The sequence below is a fragment of the Numida meleagris genome, chromosome 3 (assembly GCF_002078875.1).
Source record: "Numida meleagris isolate 19003 breed g44 Domestic line chromosome 3, NumMel1.0, whole genome shotgun sequence".
NCBI classification, from domain to species: Eukaryota; Metazoa; Chordata; class Aves; order Galliformes; family Numididae; genus Numida; species Numida meleagris.
The window spans coordinates 78,841,699-78,861,262 of NC_034411.1; the positions used below are offsets into that span (position 1 = coordinate 78,841,699).

At 40.1% G+C, this 19,564-nt stretch overlaps 1 long non-coding RNA gene across 1 annotated transcript in view; it reads left to right on the plus strand.

The window, feature by feature from the left end:
* LOC110396701 overlaps positions 1-12,665 on the plus strand; it is a 40,816-nt gene extending 28,151 nt beyond the window's left edge. Inside the window, exons 2-3 of the long non-coding RNA XR_002437183.1 lie at positions 4,768-4,933; positions 9,069-12,665. This is a non-coding gene — a long non-coding RNA (uncharacterized LOC110396701). The remainder of the gene's footprint in view (positions 1-4,767; positions 4,934-9,068) is intronic.

Genomic DNA, 19,564 nt, shown 5'->3' on the forward strand with positions numbered 1-19,564 from the left:
TCAAGTGTTTCTGCTTTATGTTTATAGAAAACAATGCACTGAGGAAATTGTTCCAGAATAAATTTCCAAGGGCAAGAAGCCAAGAGACAACAAACTAATTTAAAAGCCTTTCTGAGGACATTGGTGTTTTAATTTGAAATCATTTGTTTGATGTTAAAAAAATATTAAAAGTATTTCCACTTCAGTATCGAACTTAATGAATTCTCTCACTTTCATCCATAAGTGCTTGCAAACTATTTTATAAGAAAACTCTTAAAGTATTCTGAAGTACTGAAGTGAAGAATTGTATGTTGTGTTCAAGGAGTAAATAGGGAGAAATACACCTAGAGCAACAGGAAACATGCTGGAGATTCTCTTCCAACTTGTCTGTCACCTGCTGACATCAGAAATCTCAGATGTCAGAGGGAGGGTGATTGCATCAACATGTCATATTTCTCTCAGCCATGATCTCAATATTTATCTTCAAGGGTTTCATTTAGGTGTCCACCTTCAATAATATTCTCATTTTATTCTACTTCATCAAATACCTCTTCTCGTACTGCCCGTTTGAATCCCCACATGACTTCTCTCCATCATTTTTTTTAGTCTTGCCTCTGTGCTATAAAATTCTCCACTGTCTAGCCAGCCTCCTCATCCATAACTAACCGCCTCATCATTCCTCAATAAAATGTTTTAAGCAGCAGTGCTGAAATTCTCCCTTTCATCACCCACTTACACACTCGTCAAATCTGATTCTTACTTAACTTTGCATTTATTTGCTCTTCTTCAGGTATCATTGATATTCATAGTTCTGCTGCAAATGAATTTTTACCCTTTCTTTCTTTCTCACACTGAAATATTTTTCTATTGCTTTGTCATTCTGTAGTTTCTATATTTTCTAAATCCTTGAAACATTTAAGTTCCTCTCACATTTTGCTTGTTCATAATACTGGTTTGTGCTTAGCACCCAACTCTAGAAATTCACAAAGCCCATTTTCTATCCTGTCTATACCTTTTCCCCATTAACCACCTTGCCAGCACTGTTTTCCGTCTTTTACTACTAATAATATGTTGTGTATGCTGATAATCATTGTTAATGAGAATCCTTCCTTCAGCTCCCATGTCCACTCCTCAGCACTGTGGTGGTAGCCATTGCAGTCACGGTGAAACATTGATGCCTTTCTCCCTTTGCTTTTTGTGTGTGGTGCTCATCCCGAGGCATAATCCACCACTCAGCTGCTCTGCTGTCAGCTGGTGATCTCAGTGTCATGGCCAGTGCTGCAGCTGATGTCAAACACAGCAAGGACTGTCCTAGAAGTACTTCTTGCAGGTTTTGGGGTGTTCCTTCACCTGTTTGGTGGCCAAAGACATATCTTGTCATAAACTGAACCAAAATGAATTTTGTCTCAGCAAATTTAAATATCAACAATACAAAAGCCTACATCTGAGCTAGCCACTCATGACTTCCTATATAATCAGTGGTGAGAAACAGGCACTTGTCAGGAACAATTATTATGACATAATTTAGACATCTGTGGTAGGATGAGATAATTCATATCCTACAAATGCTTATTTTTCTCTGGCGACTATCAATAAAATTTAGGCAACTAGCTTAAGATGTAGACATCAACATTATAAATTTCCACACCTCATCACATGAAGCACATATGCACGGACCCTTAGCCTCTGACACTGGGGAAGAGGAGCCTCAGCCCTGGTTTAGATGGCCAAGAAAGCCAGCGGCATCCTGGCTTGCATCAGAAATAGTGTTGCCAGCAGGAGCAGGGAAGTCATTCTCCCTCTGTACTCAACCCTGGTAAGGCCCCACCTCGAGAACTGCGTCCCATTTTGGGCCCCTCATTGCAAGAAAGACATCGAGGCCCTGGAGCGTGTTCAGAGGAGGGCAATGAAACTGGTGAGGGGTCTGCAGCACAGGCCTTATGAGGAGCGGCTGAGGGAGCTGGGATTGTTCAGTCTGGAGAAGAGGAGGCTCAGGGGAGACCTTATCACTCTCTATGACTACCTGAAGGGAGGTTGTAGTGAGCTGGGGGTCGGCCTCTTCTCTCTTGTAACTAGTGACAGGATGAGGGGGAATGGCCTCAAGTTGCACCAGGGGAGATTCAGGCTGGATGTTAGGAAATACTACTTTTCTGAAAGAGTGGTCAGGTTCTGGAATGGGCTGCACAGGGAGGTGGTGGAGTCACCGACCCTGGAGGTGTTCAAGGGACGTTTAGATATTGTGTTGAGGGACATGGTTTAGTGAGAATTATTGGTGATAGGTGGATGGTTGGACTGGATGATCTTGTAGGTCTTTTCCAACCTTGGTGATTCTAGAGTCTATGAATGACTCCACTGAAAGCTGAGTGCTTAAACTGCTTAAACTGGGAAAGACTTACATAAAATGGAGGGGAACAGTAAGAGCTAAAGGCTTAAGGGCTTTGAACATTGATTATTTTTAAAAGGCATAGAGTGCGTACATAGAAAACAAAAGATTTCATCTTTCTGGGAGGCATCCACCAGATTCCACCTGGTATATTGCATCGAACCTTCATCTCCAGAAGTAGAGGGTTGCTTGGAGAGAAGTACAATTTATCTGGATGCTTTACTGTACACTTCAAGATAATTAAAAATAAATCCAATTACAGCCGTACAGTAAATACAATTTAAAAAAATGCAGTCTGATGCATCAAAAATGCCCTTTGATTCAGAGTACACCATATTAAATTACATCTTGTTTACATACCTCAGACTCAGGAGGATCTCATTAAGTCATAAGCCTCACAATTGGAAAAAACTAGTGATAGAGTACATGGTACAGACTTTTATAAAAACACGTAGATTATTTGAGGTAGAAAAGCCTCTCTTTATCTGCTAGTGTCATAATCCTACTCAGTTGACTCATGAGAAACTCACTGTTTTTGTAAAATATGGACTCAGTGGGTGGCTGACTTACCCAAATTGCATTCTCATAAATGTGTTTGCCCTTCTACATTGTTGCTGTAAATAGAGTGTCTCAGAGGAGATGTGCTGAGACTTTTTGTTGTCTTAAAAATAACAGTTCCAGTTAAGATGCAGTGGCTGAGTCTGTTAGCTCCTCTAACAGTTGTGTCTCTGCTGTATAGCTCTGGTCTGTGTTGTTGCCCTCAAGGCAGCCGGAAGATTCGCTTTTAGTGAATGAAAGGCCAATCTTAGCCTACACAAGAACAACTCATTTCTGGAGTCTAGGTATAATGGGGAATAAGTAAACTTTGCATCATGCAAAACTGCTTATGTAAGTATTCATTTTAAAAACCAACCAACCAAACAAACAAAAGAAAACCAAAAAACCCAGCAACTCGGAATTGAAAATGTACTTCCTGTGTTACTAAAGAAAATAAATAATGAAATTTGCACATCATCTACGTATAGAGCTATTTAGATCTGTTACTGGAGGAGACTGAAAAAGAATATTGAAGAATTTGTATGGACTTTCAAACTGTATTTTCTTTTTATTTTTTCTTCAGATCTCAAAATTAACAAATATTCAAAATAATGAAAAACCAGCAGACTTCAAATATTTTGTTACTAAAAGATCAGAACTGGGCAGGAGGTTATCTTCAAAGCTTTTTACTAAGGAATGTTCAGGATATCATTATATATTCAGAAATTTGTAAGTCACTAAGTTGGCAGGTAATGATAAAGCATAATTTGAGAGAACAATGTGACATTTTTTAAATCAGTTTTTCTTCCAGCTGCAATAAATACTGAGTTGTTTTTGTTGGCTGTAAAATAAGTCTGTCTTCTTGGAATATTATATAAAGGAAAATTTATTTTGTTTTCTCTCAATCTTTGGCATCCCTTTTCTCATGTGTTCAAAGGGTATTGATCAGACTTTGGACTGTCCTTTCAGGTTACAAATTGACACAAACACCAAGATTTAAGTCAAATATTCAAAGAGAAAACCTACCCAGCAGTGTTAGCTTAAAGGCCAATTTTGAGAATGTTCCTATATGTGCTCAGTTTTGAGCACGGAGTCAAGAATTTTATTGAATATTTATTGTTAAAGAGCTGGAGGCTAAACAGTTGCTGTGGTGAAGGGACATTTGTAGCCTCTGTGAAAACTGAGATGGTTGTATGATGTGCATTTATGACAAAAGTCTGTCATGGTTTTGTGATTTTCGGTTATTGGTATTCCACATCATAACATCATGTAGTGGATATACCTGGTTCTCAGAAGAGAAGGACTACCACAGTCCCCACAGTACTTTTCTCCTCTGTTACCATTTCCAGCCGGAGGGAAAAGATAAAAGCTCACAGTATAAAAACTTGCAGATCACGAGACCTCGGCCCTTTTTCCGCCCGTCTCTCGTCTTGGCAGCACCTCGCTCTCCAGCCGTCTTATTGTCGGTCGTAGAGTAAGGCCTGCCTTGATTCTGGGACATTCTCTCTCTCTGTATTGGATTTATCAGCTTAAATTGTAATTATATTGTATTATAGTGTGTTGTTTTGCATTCTGATATTTTATTTAGTAAATTAGTTTGTTTCTCCTCAGATTGTTGCCGCTGTTCTTTGCTCTCAGGGCCATCTCCTTACCCTTTTCCCCTTTTCCTTTTCCCAGGGCGTGGACCCATGGATCCCCCGTCCCCTTTGTCACGGAACCGGGCCGAACGCCCGTAAACCATTGACAAAGTCATAAGACTTGCAGGACTGCATATATTCCAAAATATTCATAACATTTTTTTCTTAAAAAATAACCTGTCTCACTGTACTGCTTCTAATATCTGTTTCACGTTGGTCTTTTCCAAACAGAACTTCTGAAATCAGAGAAGAGGAATTTGGCTGCCTAGTGGGGCACGGCACCACGGTTGGACTGTATCTTCAGTAATGTATGGAATGGCTGAATGTGCACTTGCTGTTGCCATGATGTGAGAAGCAGATGTTTTCCCCTATGACTGTCAGAGCTGCAGCCAGGCAGGTAGTCTCTTTAGGGTGAGTGGGGCTGCTCAGCACCCTGGCCTTGCACCAGCTCTTGCACAGTGGCTGCTTGCACAGGGAGAAGGGATGCAGTCAGAAATCAGATAGATCGGCTGCAAGTTCAGCAACCTTTTGCAGCAGAATATAATACATAAAGCGATGCTTGATCAAAACTCAGGGCTTCATAACATTGTCTCTTAAAATACAATACTCACATTTATAATACATCATACACCAGCAAGCACATATACCAACTTCTACAGGCAGTACTACAAGTACTTGTGTTCTGTGGAATAGCTATCCCCTTTAGCACTGGCATCTAGCATCTCAGTAATGATCATCATGTCAGTTTTTACCTTATGCTTAGCTGCCTCTGAGACAGGTGGCTGCAGTGTGCCTTACCCCAGTGAGAGAGTAGACATTCTAGACAAACAACTGTCAGCAACTCAGATATGTCTTATACTGCTGTGGGGCCAGTGGGTAAAAGACGGCCCCTTGATGCCTTCTGCCCTGCTCCCATTTTGGACATGAATATATATATTATGACAAGTCTGATGGCCAAGTTCTTAAGCAGTGAAGTTCTATGTAGTTGAGTCAGTGCTGATTTCTGCTGGGGGCATCTATCTTGCCTCCAGCCACGTATGCCATGGGCTATTCCTCTTCCTTGTTAGAGGAGTTCAGAATCGAAGCAGAGCAATACATTCATAACGCAATAATTGGTGATTATTAATTCTGAGGCTTAGGCCAAATCGAACAGCAGTTACAAGATGCGCATTAACTATCTAGCTGCATACAGATATTTGTCTTGTTGCTTGTAAAATCACCACTTGGTGTTCAGCTAGGGCTGAAGAGACTTAGATTTTCTTATGCTAAATTAAATGGTCTCACGTATTTCAGTTGCAATACTGCTTGCTTCCCTTGGGCAAAAAAAAGAAGCAAAGAGCAGTCTGGCTGAGATCTGAGATCAAGCTCTGAACAGACTTAATTTACATTTTTAATATGTTGATTTCATGATCTGGCCCTTGGTGAGTGACTCAGAGGTGAGGGTTATACCGAAATATTTTCTGGAAGTAACTGGTGTTTTTGAAAGGAGAAGCTTATTACACAGACACACTTTGTCCCATCTTGTGAGAAAAGTGCCCATCTACATGTTGCTAGGCTCTCTGACAAACACCCAATAACAGTTCTGTGGGTGCCATACCAGAAGTGCTAGGTAGGAGCTGCACCTGTCTGCTGCTGGAAAAGGTATCCCAAGCAACCTCTACTCAAGTCACTTCCAGAAATATTGATATCCTCCTACAGCCCTGTTTAATTCTCTCTTCCTTTGAGTTTCAGCCAGTGCCTCTGTCTGGCTGAGAACTCCCAAACCAATCAGTCCAAATTTAATCAACTGTTGTCTGTTCCTCGCCTCAGCTCACACAGCCCTGATGTACCAGTTAGCATTGTCATGCCTCATAGCTGTGACGCTCTGCACCACTCAGAGTCATTTCTGCCAATAAAAGTTTTCTCTGCTATTATAATTACCCAGTTTCACTAAAAGAACTAGGAGAAATTTCCTGGACGAAGGGAGCCCTGGCCTTCCTGCTGAGCCCTTTACTGCACCTTGGATACAGTCTTCCTGTTGCTAGGATCGTTTATATCACACTGTGACCCACAGCTCTCAGCTCTTCTGCCAAACGAGGTGGCACAGGGCACACACCTCACCATACTTGACTAATTCAAGAAGGCTTTTATTTTTCACAGTGGCTGTTGTGAAATCCCTTCCTGTTTCCAAGTCTCCTCACTTGAACACCTTGGTAGTTGCAGCTTTTTAGTCACCACGATCAGAAGAGTTGAGACCTCTCCTTGTCTCTACTAGTTCCTGTCCTAAGCTTTCTGATACACTGCTGTATCTTTCCTAGAGCAAAAAGAACAGTGAAGAAAATCCTATTTCTGAAGCGCACTCATTCCTAGCTCTCCCATGCAAATGCTGCCACCTTCTTAATTCCACAGCTTCTGCCTCAGGGAATTTATTTTGGACTCTCCTTCCCTTTTTACCAAAGAGCCGCCTGTTTCCAAACAAAACAACCTCCCTTCATGACCTTCTCAGTGAGGACATTAGCATTCTCCTGAGGAATAATGTTATTTCCTTGATAACTGGTCTCCCGCTCTGGTTCATGCTGAGTCTGCCTTGTGTGCCCAGCATGATGCCAGCACCCTTTGAAGTGCAATTAAAAAGTCAGAAAGAGTTAGCAGCATTTATGTGCTACGAAGACCTTAATAGACTAGGACAACTACTCTAAGCCATGCAGTTTGAGCCAGTGTAAGCTTTAAAATGCATGTATTTTACCAATGCAGTTCCATGTCAGTCACAAGTACATGTCTGAGCATTTGCATGTCTTGTTAATAGCCTTAAATAACCTAACACCCAATCCATGACTTGTTAACAACTTCCTTGGAATAATAAGGAATGAATAGATCACTGTGTCTGTGTAACCATACCACTGAACTTGAAAAGAACAAGAAAACAGAAGGCAAAGAAGGAGAAACAGGAAGTCCCAAAAGGCTATGCTGCTTGAGAACATGACACCTATATAACCTTAGGTGTGAACTTGTATAGTGAAATTAAAGCAATGCAGAAAGCTGTATCCTTTTTCACACCTTGTTTCAGAGGGATGGAAACATTTGTTTGGATAGAAGCATTTAGTCATAGATTAATCTGAATCAGAGTAAACCAGACTTATTCTAAAATAAGAGAATGAAAACAGCCCCTTTTGTGAATATGGAGGCTGAACTGAGCTATGCTGGTTCAATTTTTCTTGTTGTGAGTATTTAGTTGATTTTCTCTTGCTGTGCGTTATGGTGTATGATGTAAATGAAACAGTGTACTTGTTATTCCAGAAACCTAAAAAAAGGGCACATAGTCTCTAGTATACACAACCCCCACATCTAAACCTTGAGTGCTCCTCATCACAGAATCATAGAATCACCAAGGTTGGAAAAGACCTCCAAGATTATCTAGTCCAACTATCCACCTAGCACTAGTATTTCCCCTCTATACCATGTCCCTCAGTACAACATCTAAATGTTTCTTGAACACCTCCAGGGACAGTGACTCCACCACGTCCCTGCGCAGCCCATTCCAGCTCCTGACCACTCTTTCTGAGAAGAAATTTTTCCTAACCTCCAGCCTGAACCTCCTCTGGCACAACTTGAGGCCATTCCCTCTAGTCCTATCGCTAGTTACATGGGAGAAAAGGCCAAAGAGGCCAATCCCCACCTTGCCACTACCTCCTTTCAGGTAGCTGTAAAGAGCTATAAAGTCTACCCCGATTCTTGTCTTCTCCAGACTAAACAACCCCAGTTCCCTTAGCCAATTCTCATAAGACTTGTGCTCCTGACCCCTCACCAGCTTTGTTGCCCTTCTCTGGACACACTCCAGGGCCTTGATGCCTTTCTTTTAGTGAGGGGTCCAAAACTGATCACAGTACTCGAGGTAGAGCCTCATCAGAGCTGAGTACAGGGAGACAATCACCTCCCTGCTCCTGCTGGCAACACAATTTCTGATACAAGCCAGGATGCCATTGGTCTCCTTGGCCACCTGGGCACACTACTGGCTCATGTTTAGCAGAGTGTCGACCAACACCCCCAGGGCCATTTCTTCCATGCAGTCTTCCAACCACTCTGCCCCAAGCCTGTAGCGCTGTCTGGGGTTGTTGTGACAAAAGTGCAGGACCCGGCAACTGGTCTTGTTGAACTTCATCCTCTTGGCTTCAGCTCAGCAATCTAGCCCATCCAGATCACTTTGTAGGGCCTTTCTACCCCCAGGCAGATCAACACTTTCTGCCAACCTTGTGTCACCTGCAAACTTACCGAGGGAGCACTCAATGTCCTTATCCAGCTCATCAATAAAGATATTGAACAGAAAAGAGCACTGTACCCTGGAGGACACCACTCGTGACCGATTGCCAGCTGTATTCAACTCCATTCACCACCACTCTCTAGGCCCAGCCTTCCAGCTAGATCTTTACTCAGCAAAGAGTGTACCTGTCCAAGCCACAGGCTGCCAGCTTCTCTAGGACAATACTGTGGGAGACAGTGTCAAAGGCTTTGCTGAAGTCTAGGTAGACTACAACAATATCTTTTCTCTCATCCAGCAGGTGGATCTCTTGATCACAGAAGGAGATCAGGTTCATCAAGCAGGACCTGCCTTCCATGAGCCCATGGAAGGGCTCCATGGCTGGGCCTGATCCCCCAGTTTCCCGCACATGCTATGTGATTTTACTCAAGAGGATCTGTTCCATAACTTTTCTGTCACTGACATCAGGCTGACAGGTTGATCCCCAAATCCTCCTTATGACTCTTCTTGTAGATAGGAGTCACAATGGCAAGCCTCCATTCTCTGGGACCTCTCCAGTTGACCAGGAAAGCTGATAGTCGATGGAAAGTGGCCTGGCAATCACCTCACCCTGACAGACTTTGTGCTGTTCTAGGTGAGACTGATAAGAAGCAAAGAATGTTTTTTACTTCACCTCATCACCAAGGCAATATTCCAAAGAGTTACAATAAATGTGTTGCCTCTGCTGCTTATCATTCCTCCACAATGTGAGGTGGCTCTTGGTCTACAGGGTTGTAAACTGTTGTCTGTGTAAAGACTGAGCTGTCCTGACAGGTTAATATATTTCTTCTTTGTGGATTGAATGGATTATTGTGTATTATTTTGTGAATATCATGTATTTGGGAATCAAAATACTTAATTCACAGATACACACATTTTTAGGGATCACAGGACCTTTCATTCCTGTGGGGAAGATGGTGCAGTGAGGGAGAGATATTGGGCAATTTACGTTGGAAGAAACTCATAATCTCTTGTTGTGCATATTAGGTGGTACAATACTGCAGGGAGATTGGACAGGTTAACGTGGTGTCCCCTGCTTTTCTGTACATGGTCCTGGTGCAGGAATCCACAGTTTTCTACGTTCTTTCTCTCCTCCCTGGGCTGCCCAAAGGTTTGATAGGTGGTCTTGGATGTGGGTGCAGAGCTGTTGGATCCACCATTAAAGTAATAGGGATTCCTGGGAAGACACACTATTCATTCTTAGGTGTCCTTAATTTTAGGATGGGATAGAAAAACTCCTTGTTGTTGATTTGTCTGATTGTTTTCTAATTTTCTGTCACTGTTGCTGACATCCACAATCAAATTGTTCAAGACATGTCCTGGGCACTTCTGTACTCCTTGAAGTCAGTGGGTTTTTTGCATACTTTTGCTATCTGTTTCTCTGTGGAAGCTAAACAAACCTGTTTTGTTATTTTTGTCAGCTAGTCTATCGTATTTCATCCACTATAGCAGAAATTTGGTTAAAGATCATGGGTTTAGGCAAAGGGGTATGTTGATTAGATTTAGCTCATGCAAGCTGCTAGATGGTTGTATCAGTCACAAGGTTTCGTGTATATTTAATATTATGAAGCATTTCTACTCTGGTTGGTATGCTTTGCAGAATTTGTTGAGGCATGTTTAAAAAAAAAAGGTAAAAGCTTTCAGGGCTAATCAAAATACTTTCACTGGATCATTCTCATTTGTATTTCATTTGATGATAACTGTTTGAAGAGCCATCACTGTAGGTTAAATGGGTCAGCATATGTGAGGCCTTCAGTAAAAGGTTGAGATGTTTTTTTTTCTGTGATTATCTGGTTTAAAAGACTTTAAAGATCACATGTTTTCTAGCTTCAGGACTAAGTTTCTTATCAAATTATACAAATACATAAAATTAAATATTGCTTTTTGAAGATTCTGGGGGAAGGAGGGAAGAAGTCTTACCTCTCTTACAGCACTAAAATATCAGAGACCATATTCTTAACAGAAGTAGAGGTGAAAGGAGTCATTCTTCATCTGAAAACTGTATATTTTTTACTGCTACAAAATCTGTATTTTCAGTGTTAAGCACTTTCAAGACTGAAACTTCACCAACGTGACTCTTTCGACTGCTGGCAGATGACTGCTTAGCACTTTCCACAAACAAGGAATTAAAGCAGCAACTGCATAGAGGCCATTCTCCTGATGTCAGTGTGTGGAAACGCATTGTCTCTCAGCCTACCTAGAAGTGCAACAGAAATTGAGAGAAATTTACAATTATCACCTGTGTATCCACAGAGAGGATATCTGTAGCCCTTTCAATGCCTTTTCCTCTTCCTGCAGACATCCTGGTCTCTGTAAGAATGAGTTTCTGACTCCTCTTTAGAAGGAAGTTCTCCAGCAAATACAATTCCATCTGTATTACTCACATGGGTACTTCCCCTCTATTTGCAAACTCAAATGACATGAAGTAAGAGGTTTGTGTTTTCAGTCTTTCCTGAAACTGTAAGGAAAAACCATGAGAAACCAAAACTGCAGGATAAACAAGCCTAACATTCCATCCAGCAGCAGCAGCAGCAGTTCACATTCACCCGGACCAGCAGACAGGACTAAAATTAACTCAGAGGAGATTTCAGGATGTCAATAATCGAATTTTGCAAATTATGAAGTATTCTTTGTGTTATTGGAACGTTCTAGTAACCTAGAGAGAAAAATAGTATTTATACTGCCAGTAGCTGAGAATGGCTGGACTACTGTGGTGATTTTTGTGGGCTATTATTTAATTTTGTGGATTTTCTTTCAATCGATCCAGTTGCTGTAAAGTAAGTTAAAATTAAAAAGATAAATGAAATCTGGAATGGCCCACACCACCCAATGCCTTCCAATAATTGTGTCTGGTAAGAGCAAGTAAAATGGAAAACAAGACTTCACAGAATATGTTGTCATTTCGTAGAAAATATCTAAAGACTTCTTTTGACGGTTAGTACTTGCTCAGTATCTTACTCATATGAAGTGCAAAGTTAATGTTGCATAATAAATGTAGCTGTTATCCACCGACTCTCATTACAAGTCCAGAATTTCTTAAGAACTACTGTACTATGCAATTTTGGGGGTGTGTGAGGGGGGCTAGGGTCAGACGGAAGAACAGGAGTATTGTGCTAAAATCACTTTGTATTTAGATCAGATTATGAAATTCAGATCTGCTCCAGTGATGTATTATGGCTAAGTACAGAACTTAGAGATGAAAGTGATAAAACAAATGAAATAGTTTCATTGACTCAACTACACTGCTGTTTGTTACTTAAACATTTGCATTCCAAACTCTGGTTCCCATCTCTGATATTGCTAATACCTCTGATAATAAGTGATTTCCCACCTTTTTACAGCATCATGAAGCTTTTATATACACAGTAATTTACTTATTCTCCCGGTCCACAGTCAACAATAACAGAGTACATCAATCCATTGTACATAGAGCTGGAATTGTTTGATCTATTGTTAATTAAAATTTGAGAACAACCTTTGCATACGTCACTTGTGGAAAGCATGATGCATTTTGTTTAATTAAAAACCTATGAAAGTAAAATCTGTTGTGCATAAACTAAGATACAGAAGTTTGTCATAAAGAGAGAATTGACAGATCAAATTGTATTCAAGTATTCCTCAGGCTTGGCCTTGTTTAATGAATTTTTACAATCAGTCTTTTTCCCTGTAGGAGAGCATTGTTGCTAACAGAGCTCACATATGAGGAATAAACAATACTTTGATGTCTGAGGGGCCACAAAACCTCTCATTGTCTGTGCATGTAGAGGTCTAGCAGGTCCATCTCTTTCAAGGATTTAGTGTGACTTAATATTCATGGTCCAGCACAACAAATTCTGTGAGACAACTCTGTATTCTGCTTCAGCTACCATTAAAAACAAAAAACAAAAAACAAAAAAAAAAACAAAAACAAACAAACAAAAAAAAAACAGCAAATACAATGCCCATTAAATTTCTAGCTTAATTTTTGCAAATTATGAAGCCTCATCTCCAAGGGCTTGTTATGTATTTAAGCTGAATGCTTTATTATTCATTCTGTCAACACTTCTGAAGAGACATGGAGGCCGAGACCAAAAAGACATTGAACCTGGCAATTTTTCCCCCCAAAATTGTAGATCTGATGCAATTAAAACTTTTAATATATCTATCTCCACTTCAATTAATTACTTAAAACAACAAAAAAAAGAACATTGTAAAGATTTCAATTAGATATTTTAAAAATCAATATTTTACTATTTCATATAAAGATAACACTTCATTTTAAAATTTGAATATTTTCAGGCATCTAAACATCTTAAATATTTTTCAGTCCAATGAAATGTTTTATTTAACCTTTTACTGTTTCAATCGCCTGAGTATTCTAGTTGTATGAATTCTTCAGAAGAAAGCCTTGACAACCAAGTCACTTTAGTCTAAGATTACTCTGCATTTCCCAGCATGGTAAGCTATAAAATTCTCCCATACAGGAAGCGTAGTGGTGGACAGCTGTGTCCAATACTGATCAGATGTGGATGGCTGGAGCTCTGGCTCCATGCCAAGGTCAGGCTGGTTTTGGTTTGGATGTACTAAAAGACCTTTGCATCTCTGTCCATTTTATTGCATCAGAGGCAGCCCAGAGAGGGATTTGCTTGAGTCTCAGGGTGAATGAGATCCTTCTGCAGAGGCAGCATTTTTCCGAAGCAATGAATAAAAACTGTGTTTTGGTTTTCAGAGCTGTTATTAGAAATGAGTAAATGAAGCAGCATTACGAATCTGAGTTACTCTGTGCTTCTGCTTTGTTCAGCCGCAGCAACCATGCACGGTTCCCTAGCCCTTTCCACTACTATTAGTTTTAATTAACACAATGAAACAAAAGTTTCTCAGGCAGCTGCACATTTCCAACTTGTTAATCAAGATATTATGTGAGCAGTAGCAGTGAAGAAATGCAAGTATCAAAGACAATACTATTTATCAGAGTCTTCCAAAGCACTATAAAGAATAAACTAGGTCAATTAGCAAGACTTAATTCCTACCTGACTTTGTCTTAGTTTTCTTAAATTATAAACCAAGTGAGTGGGTTCTATTGCTGATTTCCCACTGCTCTCTCTACAAGATGCTTTGGCGCAATCCTTGCTCAGTTGGAGGGAAAGCGCTTGCCTCCAGGGAGTCACAGAGCAGTCCAACTGCTCCCCAGAGTGTTCCCATTCCTTCAGAAGATTTGCGGGAAAAGAAAGAGTTTTTCTGCTTTGTCTTGCTGTGAGCCTGTGAGCATAGAAACTAAGGCTGAAATTCGGAAACGGATGGCAACAAATGGTGACCGTGATGGACGAGAAGCTGGACATGAGCCAGCAGTGTGCGCTGACAGCCCGGAAGGCCAACTATGTTCTGGTCTGCATTAATAAAGGAGTAGCCAGCAGGGAGAGGGAGGTGGTGGTCCCCCACTACTCGGCTCTTGTGAGGCCCCATCTGGAGTACTGCATCCAGGCCTGGGGGCCCCAGCACAAGAAAGACGCAGAGCTCTTGGAACAAGTTCAGAGGAGGGGGACCAAGATGATCAGAGGGCTGGAGCACCTCTCCTATGAGGAAAGGTTGAGGGAACTGGGCTTGTTTAGTTTGGAGAAGAGAAGGGTCCAGGGAGACCTCATTGTGGCCTTCCAATACTTGAAGGGAGTGTATAAACAGGAGGGGGATCGATTGTTCACGGAGGTGGATAGTGGTAGGACAAGGGGGAATGGTTTTAAACTGAGATAGGGGAGATTTAGGTTAGATATTAGGAGGAAGATTTTCACTCAGAAGGTGGTGATGCACTGGAACAGGTTGACCAGGGAGGTTGTGGATGCCCTGTCCTTGGAGGCATTCAAGGCCAGGCTGGACGTGGCTCTGGGCAGCCTGGTCTACTGGTTGGCAACCCTGCATTCAGCAGGGGGGATTGAAACTAGATGATCTTTGAGGTCCTTTTCAACCCAGGCCATTCTATGATTATATAACCCCTTTAGCAGCCCTCCTGCCCTTAAGGAATAGGACTGCTATCCAGGCCCTAATAAGTGCTGTTCAGAGGGTGCAGAAATACGAGTATATGAACACACTTGCACCAGTCACCAAGCACTACACAGGTTGTGCTGGTAAGGAGGGCAAAAACAGTGTCAAAAATGAGGAATGAAAGCAAGATAGCAAAGTCCTTTCTGAGGAAGAGGAATCAGCCACTGGATAATCACAGAAATCAGGAGAAACCTGGAGACCCTTTTGAGCCATATAGGGCTTTGATCATTCAGTGACTTCATTTTCTCCTGTTAAAAAACAATAATAATTATAATCCATACCATTTTTCACTCTTTCCTTTTTATTCTTTCTTTCATTCATCCTTGCAACTGAAACCATACTGAGCTATACTCTTGAGTGTGCTGATGATTTTTTTTCCATTCCAAAACAACTTTTCTTAGGAGTGACAAAGTAGGACTTTTCTAACTTTGTTTTCTTAAGGCTCCCCAGGTATTTGAAAAGACACTGTTGGAATCACAAGCTGTCAGACATATCATACAGAGAAGTGTATTTTATTTTTCCCCCTTGCCATGTCCTTGTCATTTATTTTTCCAAATTCATTGTTTAAGGGTGATTGTCAGAATGTGCTGACTAACTGCAATACCTAATTGATGCACTGTGCATGCCAGTAGTTCTAAGTTTGAAATGATTTCCAGCTGTCTTTTCTGGAATATGAACAGTACCTGCTTTTCTTCTCTATATACTGTATTTCAGATTCTTGTCTGAATAGCCCAAATACGCTCCTTCTTAGAAAAAGTGAGTGAACAGTAAATCTTCAAATTCACTCCTACATTGTTCATTTGAGGCAAAGCTTTACATAATTGCTCAGAAATTATTTTCTTAGAATGAATCTTGAAGAAGATAACGTAGTCCAAAGTCCACTTGTCTTCCAGTTCAAAGGTCTTATTGAGTCTTTTTACATAGCATGGGGCCAAGAACTTAATATGCTGACTGTTGACTAACACATTAAAAAATACTCTTGAAATGATCCAAGAATATACTCAAATCAACAGAACGGTGATCTGAATCCAAGCAGATTTTTTCCAGGAACAAATTCCAGACCAACAGAAGCGCCATTTTCTCAGCATGTGTCATGGTTTTGTGATTTTCGGTTATTGGTATTCCACATCATAACATCATGTAGTGAATGTACCTGGTTCTCAGAAGAGAAGGACTACTAGGTTTCTCAGGGTACTTTTCTCCTCTGTTACCATTTCTAGACAGAGGGAAAAGATAAAACCTTGCAGATCACGAGACCTCGTCCCTTTTTCCGCCCATCTCTCGTCTTGGCAGCACCTCGCTCTCCAGCCGTCTTATCGTCGGTAGTAGAGTAAGGCCTACCTTGATTTTGGGACATTCTCTCTCTCTGTATTGGATTTATCAGCTTAAATTGTAATTATGTAGTAAATTAGTTTGTTTCTCCTCGGATTGTTGCCACTGTTCTTTGCTCTCAGGGCCATCTCCTTTTTCCCTTTTTCCCTTTTCCCTTTTCCTGGGGCGTGGGCCCGTGGGTCCCCCATCCCATTCGTCATGGAACTGGGCTGAACGCCCGTAAACCGTTGACAGCATGGCAGTCCAAGTGAATAATGAATCAGAAAATGGGATTTTTATTTTTATTTTTGATTGCTTTCTAAAATGAGAATGATTAATGATAGCAGCAAAAACTCTAGAAAGCAAACACGTCTCCAAAAAAAAAAAAAGATCCTTTAATGCAGTAGACTGGATGTTCTTTGTCTGGGAAATGGGTGCTCAATGGCAAGTCATTTGTGTGATTTTAGCTAAATTAGCTACAAGATCATAGATTATGCCCTGCTTTTCATAGGGGCCAGAGCAAAAAATGGAGACTATGTAGCACAAATGTATTCATACTGAGAAGTTATTATCCAATACCTATGGCCAGTCTGTGGATTAATTGGACATAATATTACTTGCACTGAACATTCTTTCCCAAAATTTCTCAAAGTTTTCATAATTACAAGTGACTGCACATATATATATACATTTATAGAAAAAAAAAACATTAAAATAAAATATATAAACAAAAAGGGAATATTTATTAATTTTTTTTTCTGAAAGATTGACTAGTGTCTTGTGTTTACCCTGCAGCCAGGATTATAATTACTGATTGGGAATCAGTGACAAGACTATGTAGAAAGCTGGAACACCACATGGGCTAGTCATCTGCATAGCTATTGAGATCTTTCAGAAATTACGCAGAAATCCACCTTAATCTGAATAAATACCTAGCTGCATATAATCTATACAAAGAAAAGAAGCTAGAGAAAGATTTCAGAAGTTAATAGAAATGAAATGATTTTTGAGAAGATGTGGGAAAAGGAAAAACACACTACCACTATATTTATTGATTTACAGAAAAATCAGAGGGGAGTACAATAACTGGACATGAATTCAGTGAGGCATCTCAAGAGCAACTTTTCTTGCTGTCAGGTAAGGATGTTGGTGTAACTAATGGGAGGCAAGTACTGTGGCAAGAGAATCACAGGAGGAGGTCTTGAGCCTCTGCTCTTCCCGAAGCCCTTGAAACACAGAGAAACACTAGGCTTTGAGCATCACCCACAATCAACCTTTCTGTTTTTTCTCTTTTTTTTCTTTTTTCTGCCTGTATTTTAACGTGATCTAGAAGCTTAAGGTTATTTACCTACAGGTGGTCCTTGTCCTTATTCATTTTGATGCTGTTGCTTTATAAAAATTTCAAATGCTGAATCAGATAAGACCCATAAATATTTTCATTCTGTCTCCAGCAGAGCTGATGACATCAGAAGCTTAAAATGGGCTTACATACTTATTTTCTTGCTTGCTTTCTTTCTTAATTTCTTACTCTGAAACTCTCATACATCTTCTGGGAACAAAAGATTACATTTATTGTTAAAAAGGTATATTTATATCAATATCATCCTTAAATTCAGTTTTTGTTATTGTTATATATGTTAACATTGCATGTCTAACCTATACAATTTTATTTCAATAAAAATGTCTCCAGTAGTTAAATCATGCTAAAATCTTGACTCTGACACATCCCATCCAGTATGTCAACATTTCTTTTCAAGAGAAAAAACTGCTTGTTAGGCAGCAAAGTGTATTCTTTTACAATGTAATCAATCCTTGTTCCTCATCTGAGGACAGATATGTGTGTATTGTTGGAATACATGAGACATGAAAAGACACTAGTGATGCAAATGGAGGGACAATTTCTCCTGTAAGCATCTTAAACTAATTCTGTGCAAGTGTGGCTGAATAAAAAATATATATGACAGTTAAAAAACAGCATTTTCATGTTTACACTGAGTGTTTAAGCTGCACCAACTTTTATTTAGCTGTCTGCTTCCCAGAGTATACATGTAAAGAAAATCAATAACTCAAACATTAAGTTACTGCAGCAGCATAAATGAATCTCTTTATTCATAACTGCTGTAAGAGATCCATCCCTTACTTCTGCAAAGAACTGCCCTTGACAAACTAGCAAATATAGTGCTGAAATAAGCCACAAAGATTTATCTGCCACAGCTCATCTATCTGTCACACACATCATCCACTATTTCAGATTATATTCTGAAAGTTAGAAGACAAAAACATTTGAGTCTACTCTCAGTTTTTCCCTTATCCTCATTCATCTTTTGGATACCTTCTTTTGATTTCACCTTCTCTGTTTGCTCTATGGAGTTGGTACTAAATCTCACTGAAACAATGGCTGCTTTGTCTCCAAGGATTGCTCCACCTTAGCTAATTACTCAGCTAGATCTGTGTGCACACAGTGATGTTACTACTCCATTTCCATTCTCTGCTGTTCAGAGATGGAAACGTATGATTTCCTTACTGAGGGTATGCCAGTTGTGAAACTCTTGAACAATATGGTCTTAGAGTCCCTAGGAGTATAGCTGAACAGTTAGACTAATGCTTAAACTTACAATAAAGGTAGTTTATTTAACGTACGATCAAGTTAACAGCCCAAAGTATCAGGATTCTGTTACTTCGGTTGCAGTCACTAGAATACATACTCCAGCCTACCTGCATAAGGGACTGGCAATATGGAGAACTACAGTTCCTTTAAAACACCTTTAGCACCCCGTGTTGAGATGAGTACATGTCCTAAATTAGAGCAGCTTCAGGGATATTGTAGCCTTTACTCTATTCTCCTCAGAAACACCTAATAGATGCTATTTTCCGTAGGCTTCTCCAATAGGAGCTATTAATTATTTTCACATCTATCCATAAGAAGTCTCTGTGCACTGAAAAGATGCTTAAATGGAAGCTTCTTAGGGAGCCAATGGGGCATGAAGTGAAAGAAAGAATGAGTGAGTTTTAGATTATAGTAAGGATGGATTTTCTGCCCTGAAATGTTTATGGTAAAGACTATTCCTAAACAGAAAAGGATATAAAGAAAAAGAAATCAACTGGAAGTAATTCAAAATATAAAATACCTTCTCCTGTGGTTAAAGAAATTTAGCACATTCTAGTGTTTTAAGACTTGGAATTCACAAGGGGAACAAAGAGGCTCCCATCACCCTCTCCATGCCAAGAACTGCTCCTTTCTGCTACCATAATAGTGATGGTTTAGGAAAAGAAAGAAAAAAGCAGCAAGCATTTTTCAGATATCAGCAAAAAAAAAAAAAAGGGAGAGAGGGAGAGAGAAATATTCAACACTTTAATAGCTTGTATATACATCTATCTTTTTAAGACAGTGCACTGGTGAGTGAAGCTACGCAAAGCATTGCTAGAAGG